This window comes from Rhagoletis pomonella, unplaced genomic scaffold (genome assembly GCF_013731165.1).
Source record: "Rhagoletis pomonella isolate Grant_MI unplaced genomic scaffold, Rhpom_1.0 Rhpom_scaffold_00001, whole genome shotgun sequence".
In the NCBI taxonomy this organism is placed as follows: Eukaryota; Metazoa; Arthropoda; class Insecta; order Diptera; family Tephritidae; genus Rhagoletis; species Rhagoletis pomonella.
Window position 1 is genome coordinate 49,299,143 of NW_023458555.1, and position 6,145 is coordinate 49,305,287.

At 31.2% G+C, this 6,145-nt stretch overlaps 1 protein-coding gene across 11 annotated transcripts in view; it reads right to left on the reverse strand.

Moving 5' to 3' along the window:
- The window catches only part of LOC118745751 (TLD domain-containing protein 2), a 321,509-nt gene that overhangs the window by 273,952 nt on the left and 41,412 nt on the right, over positions 1 to 6,145 (reverse strand). The gene's annotated exons all lie outside the window — the stretch shown is intronic.

A 6,145-nucleotide genomic window follows, 5' to 3' on the forward strand; every position in this document is an offset into this window, starting at 1 on the left:
CATTACTACTTTCTTGAGTGACAGACTGAACTGAGTACGGCTAGTATATAGGTAAAGCAATTATAAAAGGAACCGCTATACGGTATCATAATGGCCTTGCTGCATTGTATAGGGGCAGACACGATACCATAGGCTATAGCAGCTTAAAGACAACGGATTTGCTAAGTACTTATTGGGTAGAGGTGCTTATGATCCTTGTAACGATTAGAAGTTTAACGTAATAGAGAAACGAAGTAAGAGCATTTAAACCTTGTTTACTTAGACTCGCGGGTAGACCCCTCGGCCTTCTAACTACTTTAGCTATCGACCGTCTTTAGAGGCGGAAATTATTTTATCTACCAGTCTGAAAAATATTAAGTAAGCACAGCAAGCGCAAAACGGTTGTGATTCAACGCTCAAATTTATTTTTTTTTAAATGTATATAGGAAGAGCTGCAAGCAACCAAATCACTAGCAGCTTCCCTCCACATTTTACTATCTCAAAAAAGCACAAATTTTTCACCATGGTATAGTGATAGTAATTACTCATCTTCCTGATATTTCCGCTGAATGTAGATATTACATATGTAATTAGAATCCGCATTCATTAGAAGCAATAAAGACATTAAATATTTGCAATTAAAAATGCTGAACCTCATAAATTATGCATTGCTTACCTAACATTCCGAAGAGAATATTAAATTAACCGCTATTAGTTCAGAACAATTTCTAGTGATTCAGATTAAAAGCGAAAGTCAAGTGTTTTCCGAAGATGTTAAAAGTCATTATTCATATACATATGTATGTATAATCGCGGAGTAGAATGATGGATTTTTACTTCATGTGTGATTTCCAAAACATTTATTCACAGGTAGTTTTTATACCAGTCGGGGTTATTTTTGGTTTATTGAAATATAAAAAAATGTTAATCGGTGATAAAATGTCTGTGTTCAGTTTAGCAGTGTTGCTGCAGCTTAGGTAGATCCCAGGGAGTTACTCAGTGAGTGCGAATCAAACTCTGAAACCCGAAGGCTGGATAGCCAAGTTGAAATTGTATATAGGGCGTTCCTTACCAAAATGGACGGGGTTCACGTTTCATGTGTTTGATTTATTAAAATTTTTAGGGTTGATGGATAAACATAAATAATAAATAAATATGAAATTTGAGCTTGATTAATACATTTTTAAAAACTGTACAGCACAAAAAGAAAAACAAATCGATTTAATAGTTTTCCAAATATCTCGAGAAAATTCTCTATGAAAATAAATATTTAAAAAATTTTTCACATACACATTTTTTTCTTGGAAAATTTTTCACATACAATTTTATTATAAAAAAATAAAATAAGCCATCTAAAAACAAAAAAATTCAAAATTACAATGGTAGCTCGGAGTATTGCGCAATATTTGAGTATAGTATTACGGGGTGCACTCTACAATAACTTGAGTTATGATTTTTTTTAGAAATAAGTTGAGTAAAATGAGTACATTACAAATTTACAAATTTTTTAAATTCTTACTGGAAATTTTTTTTTGGGTATTGCAGACTGGTCGCCCATTAAATTTTAGTACAATAAAGTGCAAGTTTTAAACTACTGCAAAATTGCGTTGATATTTAAAATTCTTTATGCTGACGGCTTTTTGCTCTTTTTTCTTATAAAAGAAAATGAGTAAAACCGTTTTCAAAGAAAATTAAAAAAAAATTAACGCCAGTTTTGCAATCGCTTAAAACTTGCACTCTATCACATTAAAATTTAAAGTGCTATAAAACTGCGAGCTCGGAAATTCCAGAAAAAATTTAAAAAATTTGTAATATTTCCAAAAACTATTTTTTTTTATCTAAAAATTTGTATTTCAAAATTTTTTCAGGAACAAAAATTTTAAAAATTTTTCTCCCCATAGAGGATTTTAATGTGTGTATGTGTGTTTTTTTTCAATTTTTTCCCTCGCCCCGTTCTCGAGATATTTGGACAACTATTAAACCGATTTGTTTTAGTTTTTGTGCTGTAAAGTTTTTAAAAATGCATTAATCATGCTCAAATTTCATATTTATTTATTATTTATGTTTATCGGTCAACCCTAAATATTTGAAATAAATCAAACACATGAAGTATGAAAGTGTTAGCACATCTTTTTTCTGTATACAGCTACGGAATTATTACCATAAGATGAGCACCCATTGCTAGTTCGGTAGATCAACATTTTCCTGCAATATCGTTGTGGCCGCGTAACCATATAAATCTAATACGAGAATATTCCCAGGCAACTAAAAGGGAGGCCAAACACACTGCAGTACTCTGGAAGCATATAGAGGTTAATGGATAGATCCTGAGTACTTTAAACCAACCGAAAAAGAGTTTGTTTATACCTACATGTACCCTGTAGGGAAACCGCGGGCTAGTGAAACAAATTTCTAGTTCCGTACTAGGTCTTTATCGCCAAAAAAGGAACTAGTCCGATATGAACTAGATCCCCACCAGTCCAAAATCGGCGAAAAGTGGTACTTTTAAAAAACTAATTTTGTTCAGTTTTTTTCACTAGAAATCTATATCTAAAGTAACGAATTTAGAAATAGTTCGGAACTACAGAAAAAGGGATGCAGAACGAACTAGATCTTATTTGTCGAATTTAGAACCAGTTCGGAACTATCGAATTGTTTACTGTACATAGATATGTGTTCGGTGGCTTTTTCGTTCAAATACGCTTCTATTCTGTGCTTCGCAGATGCTTTTTCATAGCTTGGTAATACAAAACTAAAATTTGTGTTAACATTTCAACATCTTGGGACCGTCTGGAATATAATAAATAACAGCGAGTACCTCTGCAAACTCAGCTACAGCTAAAGGTATGTAAACGTACATTTCTTCATTCAAACAAATTTAATTTCAAATTGAAAACACATTTCTTCCAAAATAACTTAAAATCGCGCCACGGATGAACCAAAAAGATTGAAAAATCATGATACTTTTTTCTTTCTTTTTTCTATAGAATTTAGGTCTAGTTCGGAACTATCGAAAAAGGGATGCAACGGGGGGCAATTGACACTTCCTAGGACATCGCCATGTTAAATTCGCCAGTTGCTTGCATGCAAAAGAGATTTATCGCGAACCAGTACTGGGTCTAAATGTACTAGAAGCGCACCAGTTCAGAACTAAAGATTTTCCCCACATGGTGGCCACTGCCACTTATCCATTCACGCAAATGAGTGAAGCAAAATTAGCTTGGAGCCAATTAGAGCAATGATCCGCGTAGCCAAGAGAAGGCATTCAATAATACTGTACGGCAAAATCAACTTTTTTTCTGGGTATTGGACCAAAACAATTTATTTTAAGATATTGAGTCATAGGTGAAACGGCGATTTCTCCGTTTTTCGAAGTTAGCCTCCGAAATCGAGATATAGGCTTTCGAAGATCGAAATAGGACCTTTGGTAAAAAATTATAAATAACTAAAAACCTAAAAATATAGACGTGTCCTCCTTTTGCTCTTATTTAAATAACTCTTTTGTGCAAACTTATATTTCAGGTGTTATAAGGGGTCCAAATTAAGGTTTTGAAAAATTTAATTCCTTATATTGCAAACAATTTTGAACTGATTTTTAAAAAAATTATATCGTAAGGTGATTAAACCCCCTTTCTTCTGATATGCACATTTGTATACTTCGTATTTAAAAATTTTAGAAGAAACACAAATTGGTATTGTTGTAAAGATGATTAAATCCCATTTCTTTCGATATTTTTATTTGTATACTTCGTATATAAGAATTTGAGAAAAAACACATTTAAAGGAAAAAATATCTTTTTTTATAAAAAAAATCTAAACAAAAAAATTACCAACCGATTTTGAAAAGGTACTGGTACCGCAGTAAAAGTTATTATACCCCCTTTCTTGCCCCTTCTTTTTTATAAAAAAAATATTTTAGACAAAAAAATACTAACCGACTTTTAAACAATTGGTATCGCTGAAAAGGCTGTTAAACCCCTTTCTTCTGAAATGCATATTTGTATACTTCGTATTTTTTTAAAAATCGGTGAGTAATTATTTTGTTTAAAATAAAAAAGGGCACTGGTAGCAGTTTACATCGCCAAGAATACTGATACTGATAAGTTAGTAGATCAACTGGTTATCTATTTTCTTAATGATTTCCAAGACCATCTTGATGCATAACTTTCAGATAAATGTCATCATAAAGTAAAATAATATATATATTTATGCTTTTCTTTTTTCAGTATTAGGTTGTCGCAATATTGCAAATTTTAATTGATTTTCGATTCTTAAAATCCCACAGACTTTTTATTTATAAACTTAGGCATACTTTAACCCTCGCACATAAGATGCCAAATAAATGAAAAAGGATGTACTAGATCAAGTTCTTCGCCACCTCGTTTTACTTGACTGCTGTATTTATATATATATACAGTGACATACAAAGTGTTCACGTATTGATTTTTTTTTTAATATTCACAACGTTTTTCAAGTTAATTTTTTTTTTGTTATTTTTCTACAAAATGTTGTCCCAGCTTTTGCCAAAACCAGAATTTTAAACTTTATTGAAAATGTTTCATAAAAATTTCGAGCTTTTTAATCTGAATTTGTACAAGACTTTTGTGTATGCAGTTTTATAGCACATAATATTTTAGTCTCATGAAGTGCAAGCGGCTAAAAATTGCGTTAATTTTTAAGAACTTTTTGTGTGACTACTTTTTCGGTTTTCTTCATAGAACAAGTGCAAATTAAAAAACCTGGCGTTGATTTTTTTTGAAATTTTGTTGCGAGCGGTCTCCCGCATATTATTTCATCAGAAATTCATGCTTATATGGAAAAAAGTGCTAAAATCCGTCAGCCAAAAAAAACGCATACACATAAATCTTGTAAAAATTCAGATTAAAAGGTTTGAAATTTGTATGAAAAATTTTGTATAAATTATTTTTGTATGGGCCAAATTCCTATGAATTTTGTTTGCTTGGTTGGAGGTGCTTCGGCCGATGGAGTATAAAGTTTGAAACTCTCCATTATATGGTTTTGTCTAAAGCTTGAATAATTTTTTTGTAGAAAAATAACAAAAAAAAAAAGAATTTATTTGAAAAAACGTTGGGAATATTAAAATAAATAAATAAACACGTTGACACTTGTGTTAGTCACTTTATGTTTAAGTAAGTAATGTGAAGTAAGATACAGATTAAAGTCTGAATTACTTTCTTAATTTTGACTTTAAAAGAAGAACAAAAAATTACAAAATAAGAAAAATAAAGATTACACATCCAGTGGATTTCTAGTAGGTTCCGCCAACAATAAATAATTCGTTTAAATTGATGTACTTAAAGATTGATAAATCTAAGTAAACAAAAACAATATATGTATGTGCATGTGTAAACATGCATATATATATATGTATATGTATACAATTACATGTGCAGTGCATATGCATATAAGTATTACATTTTAAGTCTTGACCAATTGAAAGGATTTATATGCAAAATAAAACAGATGATACCAGCCGGTGATGGCACGCTGATCAACTCAACCTTCGCGTAATCATGTAGGCATGGAAACATGTTAACAAATATTTATACTTGCATACACAACACACACACATTGTATACTCACATGTCGCGTTGTAAAATCATCAATTACAAGCTTGTGAAGTCTAATTGTTATAAATATGAGATTTTATATGGGAAACGTAACGAAAATAAATCTTTCTTTTTATCTTGCTTTATAGCATCACAAGCATCAGTTATCGCACTAAAACGCCAGTGAGGAATTTAATAAAAAATATTGAAATGCGGAATATACGAATGTACCTACATACATATGTACATATGCATATAACACTCGAAACGCCAATGGCTCACAAAAAGGGTAAGGAAACCGGAAAAATTGCTCTGATTGATATCCATCGAACGTGAAGAATTTGATAACACGTGCCTTGGCTACAAGCAAATGCAATAAATTGAAAGAAAAAACACACCGATATTGCATCAGAGTTACACAATCGCATTCTATCACGTTTTAATTAAATTAAATTAAATAAAAAAAATCAAATGTCTGTAGTGAAAAATACAGTCCAATAAGTATACAAAAATCAGCAATTTGAAAATTTATTAAACCCAGCTTGAGAATATTGATTTGCCACACAGAAGCAGTCAGACGTAAATGAAAAAAAAAA